This window comes from Mesocricetus auratus, unplaced genomic scaffold (genome assembly GCF_017639785.1).
Source record: "Mesocricetus auratus isolate SY011 unplaced genomic scaffold, BCM_Maur_2.0 Super-Scaffold_100676, whole genome shotgun sequence".
Lineage (NCBI taxonomy): Eukaryota > Metazoa > Chordata > Mammalia > Rodentia > Cricetidae > Mesocricetus > Mesocricetus auratus.
In genome coordinates this window covers 78,553,980-78,571,082 of record NW_024429266.1, presented here as the reverse complement: position 1 = coordinate 78,571,082, position 17,103 = coordinate 78,553,980, and positions in this window count along the sequence as shown.

Genomic DNA, 17,103 nt, shown 5'->3' with positions numbered 1-17,103 from the left:
AGTTTCTTTGGTGGTGTGGATTGTAGGCTGATAGTCATTTGCTATGTGTCTAATATCCATATATTAGAGAGTACATACCCTGCTTGTCTTTCTGTGATTGGGGTACCTCACTCAGGATATTTTCTTCCAGTTCCAACCAGTAGCCTGCGAATTTCAAGATTGATTTCAATTTTTTCCACTGAGTAATACTCCATTGTGTAAACGCACCACATTTTCTCCATTCATTCTTCAGTTGAGGGGCATATAAGTTGCTTCCAGGTTCTGGCTGTTACAAACAATGCTGCTATGAACATAGTTGAACAGATAGCTTGTTGTATTGATGTGCATTCTTTTGGGTATATGCCCAAGAGAGGAATTGCTGGGTCTTGAGGTAAACTGATTCCCGATTTCCTGAGAAACCACCATACTGATTTCCAAAGTGGTCATAAAAGTTTGCACTACCATCAGCAGTGGAGGGGTGTTCCTCTTTCTCCACATCCTCTCCAACATAGACTGTCATTGGTGTTTTTGATTTTAGACATTCTGTCCAGTGTAAGATGGTGTTTCACAGTTGTTTTGAGTCGCATTTCCCTAATGGCTAAGGATATTGAGCACTTTCTTAAGTGTCTTTCTGCCATTTTAGATTCCTCTATTGATAATTCTCAATTTCGTTCTGTATCCCACTTTTTAATTGGATTGGTGTTTTGATGAATAGGTTTTTGAGTTCATTTTATGCTTTGGAAATCAGCCCTCTGTCAGATGTGAGATTGGTAAAGATCTTTTCCCATTCTGTGGGCTGCCGTTTTGTCTTGTTGACTGTGTCCTTTGCCTTATAGAAACTTCTCAGTTTCAGGAGACCCATTTATTAATTGTTGATCTCAGTGTCTGTGCTACTGGTGTTATGTTCAGGGAAGTGATCTCCTGTACCTATTCATTCAAGAATACCTCCCACTTACTTTTCTAAGAGGTTCAGTATGACTGGGTATGTAACCTACCATATAAACAAACTGAAAAAGAAAAAAACACATCCTCATCACACCAGATGCTGAAAGTTCCTTTGACAAAATCCAGCAACCCTTCATGATAAAGGTCTTGGAGAGATTAGGAATAACAAGAACATACCTAAACATAATAAAAGCAATATAGAGCAGACCAACAGCCAACATCAGATGAAATAGAGAGAAACTCAACATGATTCCTCTAAAATCAGGAACAAGACAAGGCTGTCCACTCTCTTTATATCTCTTCAATATTGTACTCAATGTTCTAACTAGAGCAACAAAACAACAAAAGGAGATCAAGGGGATACAAGTTATAAAGAAAGAAATCAATCTTTCACTCTTTGCAGATGATGTGATAATTTACATAAGTGACCTGAAAAACACTACCAGCGAACTCCTACAGCTGATAAATTCTTTCAGCAAAGTGGCAGGATACAGGATCAACTCAAGAAAATCAGTAGCCCTATTATATACAGACGATAAATGGGGCTGAGAGAGAAATCAGAGAAACATCACCCTTTACAATTACCACAAACAACATAAAATATCTTGGGGTAATGCTAACCAAACAAGTGAAAGACCTGTATAGCAAGAACATTGAGTCTTTAAAGAAAGAAACTAGACACCAGAAAATGGAAAGATCTCCCATGCTCTTGGATAGGTTGGATCAACATAGTAAAAGCAGCAATCTTGCCAAAAGCAATCTACAGATTCAATACAATCACCATCAAAATCCCAATTATTCACAGATCTTGAAAGAACAATACTCAACTTTAGATGGAAAAACAAAAAACCCAGGATGGCCAAAAAACCTTCACAATAAAGGAACTTCCTGAGGCATCACCATCCCTCACTTCAAGCTCTATTTTAAAGCTTTAGTCCTGAGAACATCCTGGGATTAGCACAAAAATAGATGGTAGACCAATGGAATCAAATTGAACACCCTGATATTAACCCACATATGTTTGAACACCTGATTTTGACAAAGAAACTAAAGCTACACAATGGAAAAAACAAAGCATCTTCAACAAATGGTGCTGGCATAACTGGATGCTAGCATATAGAAGACTGCAGATAGGTCAATGTCTATCACTATGCACTTAAGTCCAAATGCATCAAATACCTCAACATAAATCTAGCCACACTGAACCTCTTAGAAGAGAAAGTGGGAGGTACCCTTGAACGAAATGGTACAGGAAACTGATTCCTGAACATAACACCAGTAGCAGAGACACTGAGGAACACTTTTTGGGGTAGCTTTTAGTCATCTTTATTCCCCTTATTGAGATCTCTAGACCCCCTAGCACATTCTTAAAGTGGATCATGTGTTTACTTTGTGTCTTTGAGTTCTTTGTATGTTTTGGATATAAGCCTCTCAGAGATGTATAGCTGGGAGAGATTCTTTCCCATTCCATGGGCTTCATTTGATAGTTTTATTTCTACAGAAGCTTTTCATTTTTATGAGTTGTTGGCCTTCATTCATTGACTCAAAAAGGCCTTTCCTACCCCTGTCTCTTGTAGGGTGCTGCATATGTTTTCTTCTAATTTTTTTTCAAGTTTCAGACTGAGGTCTTTAATCCACTTGGTTCTATCATTTGTGTAATGTGATTTGAGTCTAAATTCATTCTTACATATATGGACACTCAGTTTCCTAAGTACCATTTGCTCAGGATGTTGTCTTTTATTCCAGTGTATGTTTTTACCTCCTTATCAACTATCAGATAGCTATAATTACAAATACTAATTCTTGGGTTTTCTGTTTTATTCCATTGGTCTACAACCCTGTTTTTTACAAGTACCACATTCTTTTTAACTTTTCTGTAGCTCTGTGATGTATCTTACGTTGAAAACAGCAATCTTTCTAGGATTTTCTATTTTTTCTCAGGATTACTTTGTCTATCGTCAGTCTCATTTTGGTTCCATATGAATTAGGGGATTTTTTCCCTATTTCTCTGAAGAATTTGTGGGTAATTTCATTGAGTCCGAAATAGAAGAAGGTAGAAAAAAACAATTATTAAATACTGATTAGTCGATTGATTCACATAAAATACTTCTTGTACAGCCCATTTATAAGCATGACTTCACCTGCTACTCAAAACAGAATGACCTACAGAAATAGCTAAAACAATGGGTTGTTTGCCTTAACAATCAACCACAAAGCTTACACCTGTCAACTATAATATGTGCTTTTAAAACAACCTGCTGGCTGCCACGTAGACTTGTGTGAAATGTTGCTTGCCTGTTCACATTGCCTCCTAATTTTAGAACATAAAATGAGAATTCCAACTGCATCTGGGACTGTTCAGGGGCTCACCTGGCTTCAGTCCTCTAGGGAATACATCTCCTCTTTTCCACTCTCATTGTCAGAATGCTTGTTGCAGAAAGATTCCCACAAGTCCATAAGTTGCTTTTGGTAGGATGGCCATTTTCACAGCATCAATTCTACGAAGCAATGATCATGGAATGTCTTTCTATTTTCTAGTGTCTTTCTCAACCTCTTTCTTCAGAGACTTGAAGTTCTCATTTTAGTAGTGTTTCACCTCCTTGGTTAGGTTTGTTCCAAGATGTTACTGTCTTTGATGCTATTGTTAATGGGGGTGTTCCCATCATCTCTTTTGCAGTGTGTTTGTTGATGATGTATAGGCTATTGTCATTTAGCTAAAGTTGTTCTTTCTAGAAGTTTCTAATGGAATTTAGGATATATATTAATATAATACTATATCTTTTACATATAGGGATAATTTGATTTCTGTTCCTATTCATATCCCTGCAATTTTCTACTCTTGCCTTCTTACTCCAGCTAGTGCTTCCAGAATTATTTTTAAAAGAAGTGCAGACAGTAGCCAGTCTTGTTCTTAATCTTAACAGGGTTGCTTTGATTTTTCTCCATTAAGGATATTATTGGCTGTGAGTTTTTCATATGTAGCTTTAATTATGTGCAGGTATGTTCCTTGCAGTCCTTCTTTTTATGACTTTTATCATGAAAGCATGGACTTTCCCAAAGGCTTTTACTGCATCTATTGAGATTATCATATTTTTTGTCTTTCATACTGTTTATATGATCTATTGTGTTTATCGACTTACATATGTTGAACCAACCCCACATTTCTAGAATAATACTCATTTGATCATGGTGGATGATCATCTTGACATATGCTTGTATTCACTTTCTGGGTATTTTAGTGAAATTTTTTAAATCTCTGTTCATCAAAGATAATGGTCTAAAGCTTTCTCTTTCTTTCTTATTTTATGGTTGTGTCTTTACCTGGTTTGGGGGTTGGGCTAATTATAGCTTCATTGAATGAGTTTGTGTGTACTGCTTCTCTTTCTTGCTCTCTTTCTTTTTTAATATTTGTATCTTTTTAAAAGATTTATTTATTATGCATACAGTGTTCTGCTTGCATGTATGCCTGTGGACCAGAAGAGGGCACCAAATCCTATTATAGATGGTTGTGAACCACCATGAGGCTGCTGGGAATTGAACTCAGAACCTCAGGAAGAACGGTGTCCTTAACCTCTGAGCCATCTATCTAGCCCTCTATTCTTTCTTTTTTAATTGTTAAGTAAGATTGGTTATAGTTCTCTGAAAGTCTGGTAGACCTCTGCTATGAATGGGCCTGGACATTTTCAGGTAGGAAGGCTTGGTATTATTGTTTCAATCTCCTTGTTTGTTATGTGTTCCTTTATGACATTGATCTCTTCTTACTTTAACTTTGGTAGTTTAGATGAATCAAGAAATTCATCCATTTCTTTCATAATTTCCAACTTTATAAAGTATAAAACTTTAAATATTCTCTTATAATATTTGATTGGAGAGTTGAGGAGGCCATTAATATTTAGAGTTATTATTGAATGGATGTATTGTTGTCATTTTTAAGCTTATGCTAGTTTCTGTTCTTAATTGTGGTTTGTTTTTCACTAAATTTATCTTCTTTTTTTTTCCTAGGGTCTCTAAGTTAAGCTTAGCCCCCACTTTGGTTCAGAGTATGTATGGCTTTCTCTACCCTGTTTAGAATTTTGTTGTTGGTGGCAGGGTGTTTTCTAAGTTATGGAAAGATTTCCTTTCTCCTTCAACTATGATGGGTAGTTTTGTTGGATGCAGTAGTTTAGGCTGCTGGAGAAGTCTTTTAGAAGTTGAACTATACTACTTAAGGATATTCTGGTTTACACAGTTTCCACCGAGGAATCCACTCTTATTCTGATGACATGTGATTTTCTAGTGACTTATATTTTTCTCTTTAAGTTTTCAATATTCTTTATTTGTCATGTATATTTGGTGCTTTGACTATGACCTAATGTAGGGTGTTTCTTTTTTTTGGTCTTGTCTAGCTGGGGTTCTGTGTGCTTCTTAAATATTTATGGCTGTTTTTCTGTAGTTTAGCAAAGTTTTCTTCTATGGTCTTGTTAAAGATGTGGTCTTTGACATTGCCTTGGGATTCTTCTCTCTCTTCTATGCTTAGAGATTTGTTCTTTTGTTTGTGTCCCACATTTTCTGTGTGATGCTATTGTGTGATTTTTCTTATTTTTTAATTTTCTTCGCTTTTTTAATCCAGATCCTCTACTTAATCTTCATGTCCTGCTGTTCTATATTCTTCTTGATTCATTTTGTTTGTGAGGCTTTCCTCTGAGTTTTCTAACTGGCATATTGAATTTCATCCATCTTCAATTCAGCTAGAGTCTTCTTCCATGTTTCTCATTATTTAATCTATTTTCAAATCCTTATTATCTTCTTTATTTCATTCAGGTGTGCATTTTTTGACCATCACTTGAACATTATTTCTAGCCTCTTAGAATTCAATGAAGTGTTTGGTCATGTTTCATTTCAGTTCCTTTAATGCTTTGATAATGTTTATGATTGTGTTTTTTTAATTCTATATCTTGGAGTTCACCTTGTTAGAGTTCTTTTTAGAGACTAGTGAGTTTGATGGGATGTTGTTGTTTTATATATTCACATGGTTTGTGATTTTGCAGTGTTAAATGGGCATGTGCATTGATTTCTCTCTTTGTTTCTGGCATAATATTATAATCTGGCCTTCCTTAGATTGGGCAGGTGTTGGAGATATGCAATTGAAATAGATCATGTGAAACTGGTAGAGGAGATGATTAATTGACCAGGGAAAGATGGATTCCAAACTGTGAGTCTAGAGCTAGACCAGACAAAAAGGGTTCAGAAATGAAGAGGGTTCACATCCAAAGGTCTGAAAGTCTGTGTGTTTGCAGATAGTGAATGGGTATCAGAAGAGAAGAAAGGTCAGAAATGACTTATCCAGAAACAGTGACTCTTGCATAAAGAGGACCTAGACTTGGGGGTCACAGATGACAGTGAGCTTAAAATTTAAATTTGTATTAGATCTCCATCTCTTTATAAGTGAATCAAAAGAAGCATAAGGACAGTTGTTTCACAAACAAGACACTCCCCAATATCCATTGGTCCTCCATCAAACATATAATTACAAGTTTTGTTGCATTTTACTTATTTAAGTTTATGTACATTTACACACATTCGTGTGCACAGGCCTAAGCATTTAGACATGGAAGGACAACTTGAAGGGGAACGTTCTCTCCTTCTACCATTGGATCCAAGGATGGAAGTCAAGTCATCAGGGTGGTGGCAAGTGCCCCACAAATTGAGCCATGTTGCCAGTCTCCAGAGTCTTAAATTTTTACCAAAAGGTGCAAACACCATCCATTTCCTGAGGAGAATATAATGAGAATTGCCAATAGAGGAAGCAGACATTTTATGATGTACTTTGATGTTTGGAATGAGAACCACTATAGTAAAACCTCTACTTAACTAAACAGTTGATGCTGATGAGCTGGAGCTAAAGAAACAGCTGCAATTAACAAAAGACCAACATCACTAAGGCAAATCTCCTGGAAAGTTGTTCCTCAGGGTCAGCACACCAAGATCTGGTTCAGACATGGCCAACATTGTATCTCACACTTGCAGTCTAACTTAGTAATGTGTAAGAGTCACGGATGTGGTGCTCCTTTTGAAGACACCAGGAGGTCATAGAAAACAGCTGAGATTCATCACTGAGTGGCAGACCTGGTCACAGTCCCTGAAGAAAGGCCATGAGACACCATGGTTAAGGGGAAAGCCTTATTTGCAGTAGAAGGCTCACAATTGAAGGGGTCATGGAGAGAAGTTGTGGCTTGACAACATGAAACAAGGTCAGAGTCCCTGAAGATATTCTAGGAGATACTATCAGTGAATGTATAGCCAGCTTTCAGCTGGAGAACCCAGCAATTTTGGAGTTGCCATGGACTAACCACCCAGAACAGCAGCAAATATGGAGTGGAGCTGGCCTAACTCTTGGAGAGAAACTGAGTGGCTATGAATGGTACAATCAGAAAAGAGTGACTATCCAACCCCCTTGGAGTCAATAATTTGTAAATAAATCCCAAATGCTGAACACTGAGTTATTCTAACACAGTTGAAGTTTAATTTTGCTGTGCTCAGATTATGACTGTGCCCTGGTTATTCCCTCCTAAAGTAAGAAAGTTTTTTTCAGGAGCCTGCAGCTGAGAGATTTTGAACTTTTGGACATTTTAAGGCACTTAAATGTTTTAAAGAGACTTCAGATGTTTCAAAAGGCAGAACTTTGAAAGGGCTTAAATTTTGAAAATTGTGAGAATTTTTAAGTTTGGAATATGCTTTATATTGTGATTCCTAATATTAATAAGACATCTTGGAGGCCACAAGAAAGGTTATGGTTTAACAGCAATGTGCATATGTATCACATTGACCAAGGGTCAATTGTGCTGGCTAGTTTTATCTCAACTTGATACAAGATAGAGTCACTTTTAGAAAAGGGAACATCAATTGAGATAATGCATCCAACAGATTGGCCTGCAGTAAAGCCTATAGTGCATCGCCTTGATTGAAATTTGATGTGGGAGAGCCCAACTCATGGCCATAGTGCTGTCCCTGAGATGGTGGTTCTGAATGACATAAGAAAGCAGGATGAGCAAGCCATGAGTAGTGAGCCAGTAAGCAGCACTCCTAAATGGCTTCTGCATCTGCTCCTGCCTCCAGGTTTCTGACCTGGTTGAGTTTCTGTCCTGAATTCCTTCGATTATGGACTATGGCACAGTAGTAGAAGTTGAATAAACTGTTTCCTCCCCCCGTTGCTTATGATCATGGTGTTTTATCACAGCAATAGAAACCCTAGCTAAGACACCCCATGAGTATATATACACAGAGTGAAAACATGCATAGTGTTTGGTGAGTTTAAAGATACTGCTTTGCATTGCTCTGCAGAGGACTGTATTAGAAACAGAAATCAGATGCTAGGAGAGGCAGAGAAAATCATGGAAATCTTCATCATCCCATCACTGCACTTACAATTCTGCACTGTTCTGATTTATTATAGTAAGCATCTAGCATCTTAGCAATTTCTCAAAAATGAAGCAGCGCTAAGAGCGCCTGCAAAATACTGTGGACCATTATCAAGTAGGAATGTTTTTTAATGCATTAGTTTTCGAGATTAAATAATTGTTTAATGTGAGGTATAAACATTAGTTTAAATTTTCTGTTATTGGCCTTTAGAGAAGATGCTCTTGGTCTCGGCAGCAACAGACAATGGGCAGGAAAGTTGAGGAACAGATTTTATGATGTGGGAGCTGCTGCAGTGCTGATGACAATGGTGATGTCAGCTGTCCCTGGAGGGCCTGGGAGAGGCATGGTAGGGTCAAGGCCACTTCCAGAAGGGCAGAGGCTGGTTCTGGACAGAGTGGAAGGCAGGAAGACTGTACAGGCTCACAGTCTGCCCCTCCAGACTGTGATTGGCTTAACAAGTCAATCCCTGACCCAAACTGAAACTGTAATGGGATGCACTGTGCCCTCTTTCTCCGACCCTCAACCATGACAATCATTTGTCTTCTCTCCATCTCTATGAATCCACCTACTCTGGATTCCAGTTTATGTAGCTTCATACATGACTTGTCTTTGGCTTCTTACTTACTTTACTTAACAAAATGTTTTTGGGATCCTGCCTGTTTTATCTCACCCCTTTTAAGACTGAATAATATTCCTTTCAGAGTGTGCGTAAACTGCAGTGGAGTCATCTCTTCTTCAAGTACATATAACACACCTGTGAACAGTTTCTGCTTTCAAAACCTTTGTGGGTCTCCAGAAGTGAAGTTACTAGGTTATATGGTAGTTGTTTCAGAGTTTGAGGGAACACTATATGGATTCCTATAACTGATACACCAGTTTGCCCTCCCCTCCCCAGTACATGGGTTCAAATGATCACATCCTCACTCTGCTTTTACTGCTTCCTTTCATGACAGCTTAATGCATTTTATGTAGTCCCAACTGTGGATTTTTACATAGATGTTGCCTGTTACTTTAACTTGATAATTATTAATTTAGTGCCTTATAATCTGATAATTTCCACCTGAAACATTAAAACATAAAAGTTGTTTATTTTAGTGAGGTGCCATTTAATGTTTGATGAGCTTGTACCATATATAATGTTCAGATCAAGTTAAATGTATCAATATCCCAGAACAGTCATGAAAATCCTCTCTTTTGTGTTATTAAAAAGTTCACTACATGGTTTTCTGAAGTCACTGTACTGTGCACAAGTACCCACAGCTCCTTGTTCAGACATGACTGAAATTTAGTCCCTACTCATCAACCTTGCACCACCCCTCCTCCATCCTACTGTCCAGAGTCTTTGGTCTCTAGTCACCACCATCCTACTCTCAGCTTCTGTGAGATCAATTACTCAGATTCAACTTAGGAGAGTGACCATGACATCTTTGTCTTTCCATGCCTGGCCTATTTCACTTAACATCTCCAGGCACACCTATGTTGTTGCAAATGACAGGTTTTAATTCTTTTAAGGATAGATTGTATTCTTTGGGTGGCTATTATACATACAGTGTTTATCTTCTTTATCCTTTCATCCATTGGTGGACAGGTACTTTGGTTCCATATTATAAAAATGCTGCAGAAAATAGCTGATGTCTTCATCATCCTGACTCATTTCCTCTGAATATATACTCAGAAGTGGAAATGCTGGGGAAATTCCACACTGTTTACCAAAGTGAAGAATGAATTTACATTACACCAATAACTAACTGAAAGCTGTAATGAAGTGCTACAGAAATATCCCACTTAATGTGATGGTTTACACAAACAATTATTTTACAACACATTTACATGAGACACAAAAATAATTAATTCTGTGGCCAGTGAGAAGTCTCAGTAGGTAAAGGTTCTTGCCACCAAATCTGATGCTATGAGTTCAGTCACTGTAAGCCATATAGTGGAAGGAGAGAGTCAGCTCCCAAAAGCTATCCTCTGACCTCCATACAAATGCAGTTGTACATTTACACACACATAATGAGTCAACACACACACAGACATACACAAATGTAATTTTAAAAAAAACTTAAATTACATGTTTATATGTCATTACAAGGAAGTTTCTCCTTGGGTAACAGATAATGAGAAGTAAATTCTAGAACAGATTTCACAAAAGTGCCATTTATTATTGTTATTATTATTATTTTTATTATTGTTGTTGTTACTTTGGCAATGTCCTTTCTAACTCTGGAAATATGGTATCTGTATTTCCCCAGTGATTACTGCTGCTTACCATTTTTACACACATGGCAGCAAGTTTGCATATGCTGCTTTTTGAGAAGTTCCCACCAAATCACCCTTCCGTTTTAAACCATGTAACATCTGTTTCTTTCATAGGCCGAGTGCTAATCCCTTGTCGATGAACAGTTTGTGAATATTTTCTCCCTTCCATTCAGTTCACAGTGTTTTCCCTTCATCACTTGTTCCCTTGCTGGACACAAGCTTTTTGCTGTAGTTTGTCATGATCTCAATAGTCAGAAAATTGTTTCCCATGCTTTGGGAGTTATAACCAAAACATCTTTTCCTGGGCAATGTCTTGAATTGCTTCCCCTATATATTGTTCTAGAAATTTCAAAGTTTTGGATCTCACATTTAAATTTTAATTCATTTGGGGTTGTTTTGTATATTGTGGGGGATGGAGATCTAATCATAATCTGCTCATAGATATCCCCCTTTCCCCAACTATTTATTGAAAGCTTTTCCTTTATCCAACATATATGCTTACTTGTTTGTAAAATATCACCTTTTTATATATGTGTATTTCTTGGTTTTCTGTATTGTTCAATTGATCTATTTTATGACTGTTTTATGGTAGTACCATATTGTTTATGTGGCTATAACTTTCTAAAATATTTTTTAAATTTATGTGGTCTTGAATTTCTATCTTTCTTACTGTTAATTTATATTTTTATTTTACTGTAATCAACAACTAGTTGAATTTCATTATTTTGTAACCTAATAAATTATCTATCATTAGAATACTTTATAGTCACTTAAGATCAATATTACATAACGTTATTAGATGAAATATTCTATATATGGCTTGTAGGTCCAATTGGTTTTTCTAAGTAGAATATTTAAATACAAAAGCAAACACCAGAATTCTCACAACAAAAGAAATACACAAATACAATTAACAAGAGAAAAACCACAAGCTAGAAAGAAGATATAAAACCAATAAGAATAAGCTGCCATTTGTTTACAGTCAAATGAAAGCTTTGAAATTACTTACAACAATGAAAATTGTTAGGATGGGCAGAGCTGTTACAGGATGGACAAGGAACAGGTAAGTGGGTGGGTACTAAAATGGAATGCAGGCAATAGTAAATGAGTGCATGGTGCTATGCTCACATGGCCAGGAAATTCATGTAGGACAAGTCAGGGAAAGAATAATGGCTAGCAAAGACAGAGGGTATTTAATAGAGCCTCGTGTGTTTCATAACGTTTTAGAGATAGTTGAACAAAATATCTGTCCCCCGAGATAGGGCACTACCAGAACAAAGAAATTATGCCACCAATTCTAGCTTAGTGAAGCAGTGATTTTATTGGAGTCATGGTAGTATGAGTAACTCAAAGACAGTAGAGTCACTGAAGAGTCCACTGGAGAATGGGTGAAGATCACAAAAGCTGAATCAAATTACAGTCAGCTCCAAACTTGTAGTCACCTCCACCAGACATAATCTCCTATCTCCAGCAATGGCTTAAAGATGCTGTAACCTTGGGGAAGGGCCTTGTAAATTTGGTAAGTTTTATAAACTTCCTGGGCCTTATAAACTCCACTAGTTTCCTGAGTCTTCTGAGTCTCTCTCATTACTCAGAAGGGAGTTTTGCAATTTAGAGGAAATAGTTACATAACATTGTGTTTCTTGGATCATTGTCACATAAACAGTGATGTGTATAGACATTAACATAGTTATTAGGGGGATTTCATAGTTATGTGAAATCAATATTTCATATAAATCAAAGATAAAAAAGAACTTAAAGAAGGAGTGTCTATATGTGCAATTCTTGACAGTAAAATGCAACCCAGAAACCAAGGAGGAGATCCGAGAGAAGAAAGGGCTGGACTTGGCTAAAAGTCAGTTGTGAGTAAAAATGTTAACAGACACTTAGTTGTGCAACCTGTCACATTAGCGTCTCTGTATTTGTAAAGAAGTTAGAAAGCAGAAATCAGTAAAAGAAAATCATTTTATTTCCAATCTTGCTAAAACTGGCAAGAGAAATGTTCTTTTGTCCACCTTTCCTGTAGCAAAGTTACAAATATATGTGAAAGATTACATAAAAGTCAGGAACTATGCCCATGTTATAGATAAGGTGTCAGTGTTGTGTAAAATCTTCCTAGAGACAGGTTTTTCTCCTTTGTAACTAGAGCTCCATCTATATCCACAAAACACTCATTAATGAGCCCAGTTCTCTAACTCCATTTCAGTTTACTGGTGTTCTTTCCTTTAGGAAAATGAAAAGGAAAGCTAACTGATCTGACTGGAGTTAGTGTACACACATGCCCAAACAGTGTCTGGAGAGAGACCTTAGGGCTGCAGTAATTTACAAATATGCTACTGGTATGTCTAGAACCTCTCCCACTCAACACTTCCCTGTAGACAGGCACAAGCATATTCCCTGTAAAAGAAGTCGTAAAAATGTTCTCTTTGATTTGCAGCAGACAAGGCTGGGAACACTCCACACCTTTCACTGGGAAGTTTTCAAACAACCTACGAAACATTTCTTAACCAGTCTAGCAGTTTGTCACAATGTAGGATGATCCGGGACGTGCAGCTCCTGAGTTTAAAGCAATCCTGCATTTCCACACCCAGTTCAGTGAAGCCAGCTTGTGGAATACAATAGACACAAATTGGCAGTTCTTCATCTGCAAAAGCCCCTGAGGATTGATGAGTCCTCTGTGCCAGCATCAGGATCACAATCCTGCCTGTGGTTCCCAGGAGCAGAACAATTGCTTGGAGTGGGCTCTCATTTGAACTAACTAAGCTTTTTCTGAATTTAAGAAAACTCCTAAACTTTCTCCACTTATACTATTTTTTCCAACTCAATCTCTGCAATAGACCGGCCCCTCAAAGCCTCAGTTTGTCTTAGTTTATATTTTATTATTTTCTCCATTTCCAGCCTAAAATGTGTCTTTTTGTCCTGTGGCAAAGTTGGACCTCTTTCTCTTTAGGATTCAGGTAAACCCATCCTGCTCCATGGAGGAAGCCTCTCTTTTGTCTTGTGATATTTGGGGATTTGAATAAACAAAAGAATAAAATGTTTCTGTTCCATTTTGAAAATCTTACTACATTTCTTCATTACATTCCCCAAATCCAATCCATGTGCTTCAAAGCCTTTTTGTGAACGATTGTTCCTGTAGTGTTGTGGCATTCTGAGACCACAGTTATACTTCAGATCTTTTAAAGGATGCATGACACTAACAAGTCTTTGGGAAAAACTGTAGAGACCAGTACCCTGTATTGGAAAGTTTGTGGTCATGGAAAAGCACATGAGGTCTCAACCCTACACAAAGAACTAAGGCAACCAAAGGAAGCTGGAAGCAAGAGAGATGGTGTTCCCCATGTAAGAGCACACCAATGCCAGTCATACCTGAAAAACAATATATAGAACATTATACATATTGAGCAGTTTATATTTAGGAACATATGTGTTTATACATACACATATATGAATGCAATAACAATTAATGAAAAAAGAGACCATAAATTTGAAGGAGAGTGGGTAGGGGTATATGGGGAGGGGTTATATGAAAGAAAGGGAGAAGAAATCATTATAGTAATCTCAAAATTAAAACTTTAAAATATCATTCAGCTAGTGTAGGAAAGAATACGGCATTTTTCTAGAAGTAGTTATACAGTTGCTATATGACCTAGTTATTATACTTTGTGTGTATGTGTGTGATCTGCATGTATGCATGGGTGTAGGTGCAAAGTTGTGCTCTCCTATCTGGGTACATGTGAATAGACCAGAGGTCAAATCTGAGATATCTTCCTTTACTGCTTTCCAGATTGATTTTTGAGTCATTCTCTCACTGAACATAGAGCTTACTAATTTGGATACACTGACAGGCCACCATGCCCCAGGAGTTTGCCTGACTCTTTCTACCAACCTCTGAGATTAACACCACAGAGTCCCATTTTTACATGGATGCTAGGATCTAAAGACATCTTCTCATGCTTGTGTAAGTAGCACCACTGAGTAGTCGGCCCAGCAGTTATGCTTTGGGGTATATTATAGAAAAAGTAAAATATGACCTCACAAAAACCAAAAATTTAAATAGTGTTAATCTCATCTACTGATGAATGGGCAAAGAAAATGGATTTCATCTATATAGTGGAACACTACCCTGCTGTGAAAAGGAGTAATTCACTGATCCATATTACACTATAGATTAATTAACCTTAAGTTTTAGTAAGTAGAAGAAGCTGCTCATAAAGCAATAAATACTGCACAATGTTGTATATATTAAATGTTTAGAATTAGTGAATCCATTTAGACAGCAGGTACACTAGTGCTTTCTATAATCCAAGAATCAGGAAACATAAAACAGGGATGTCTTTTTTCAGAGGTGATAAATTTATTGGGAATGACATTGTGTTGTTCACATAACCTTGTGAATACACTAAAGCCCACCAAGGTACACATTCTGAAATGCTGAATCTTTTGGTCTAGGAATTATATCTCAGATAACTGCACCCAAAGAAGTCAATGAGGTGCTGAGTTACTCTGGTGAAAACACCTCTTCCTGGCCACAGGTACCTCTCAGGCTACAAAGTATTCCAAGAAAACCACTATTTCCTTCGCATATGACTTCTTCCTCTTAAAGTTTCTCATTTTCCTGCATCCTATCTTGATAGAAACTTTACAGAAACAAAGACTGGTAGTACAGTTTGAAGGATGAGTATTCCCTAAGGTCTGTATATAAGTCTGGTCACTGTGATGCGGGTAACTGAGGTGCCATGGATGTTAACATCTGACCTTTTGGGAGGTCTCTCTATCATTGCTTGCATCCTACCAGAGAGCATTAGGTCTCTTCATCTTTTCTGCTTCCTGGTTCATGATTAGAGCAGTTTGCAGCACCATGCAGTACTGCCCTTGCCAGGGGCCCAAATAAATGGAATCCCCAGTATAGGACCTGAACTTCCAGAAGTATGAGTCAGAATAAACTTCCCTTTACTTCATAAGTAGACTCTGTTAAGTCTGTCTTTATAGAGTGGCAAAACTGACTAATACAGCTGGGCAGGGTTTTATTGTCACTCTCGGCTCCACACTCAGAGGAGAGCACCCTGCTTCCATCCCACTCATTTTCCCATAGACCATGTTCCTAGTTGTCATAGGATGTCTGCAGGTCTGTCAGGTCTCATGTGACTTCAGAGAGGACAGGTCTAGGGAGAAACTCCTTGACCACTCCTGACTCTTCAGATTAGAAGAAGAAAAGCATTCAGGATATGGAGGAAAGTGTCTTATCACTTGGACAAGAGGAATTCTGTTCCTAACAAGTGTGAAGCCTGCTTTACCTACTGTGAAACTATTCATAAGCAATTCCATAGCTACAAAGCCAGGGTTTAACCACTGTTTGCTTCAGTTTTGTCATCTGATAAATGAGAAATGACCAATGCACCTACTTTTTTTAACTTGCAAGATATAACTAAGTAAATGTGTATTCTATCTTAATAAGGCCAACAGTTACTAGTATTAATCTATCAACAGGAAATCCATGCATATGCAGACAACAGGGCTAAAGAGAAAATGGACTTCAAAGTGACATTAAAGGACAACCCTGTCTCTTCCTATTATTTTCATCTTTTCTTGTTTCTTGTTATTGATATACTTATTGGTATGCATTACTTGTACAAATTTTCCACTACAACATTTCATGCATATATACGTAAATGGTATTTGATTGTACTTACTCTTCTATCACAAACAATTCTCCTTCATATTCCCCAGTAGTTCTCCCTCCTACATCCTCTCTCTGTGTCTCTCTTTCTCTGTGTCTGTTTCTTCCTGTCTCTGTCTCTCTGACTCCCTCTGTACATATATCTGTTTCTCTCTCTTCTCTCTCTCTCTCTATGAAAGTATGTAATATTTTCTGAACCTATTTCACTTCACATTATGACCCCTAGTTCCATACATGCCTCTGAGACAAACATAATTTTATTATTCTTAATATCTAGTCATCAATTACATATGTGTACCACATTTTCATTATCCATTCATCCATTGTTAGAAACTCAGACTGATTCCATTACTTGGCTGTCATGAATAGTGCCATGGTGAACATGGGTATTTAGGTTTCCATTGTGAGGTGACTTTGATTCCTTCATGTGTATACCCATGAGCAGTTTGGATGGATTGTATTGTAATTTGAGTTTTGGGTTTGAAGGGACCTGCTAAATTCCCACCAATATTATACAAATGTTCCTTCCTTTCTGAAGCCTGCCCACTATTTCCTTGTTTTGTTTCCTTGAAGAAGATTATTTTGACTACAGTCAGGATCTAATTTTGATTCATTTGCATTTCCATGCTGACCATTGTGATATGTATTTATTAATCACTTATACCTCTTTTGGAAACTATATGCCCCTTCACTTCCATATTTTTTATTGAATTATTAAGGGTTTTTTGATATTTAAGATTTGAGGTCTTAATATGCTCCATACATTAATTTCTTATCACATTATTAGCTGGCAAAGATTTCCTCCCATCTTGTTGCTGTCTCTTCACTCTAACAATCATTTC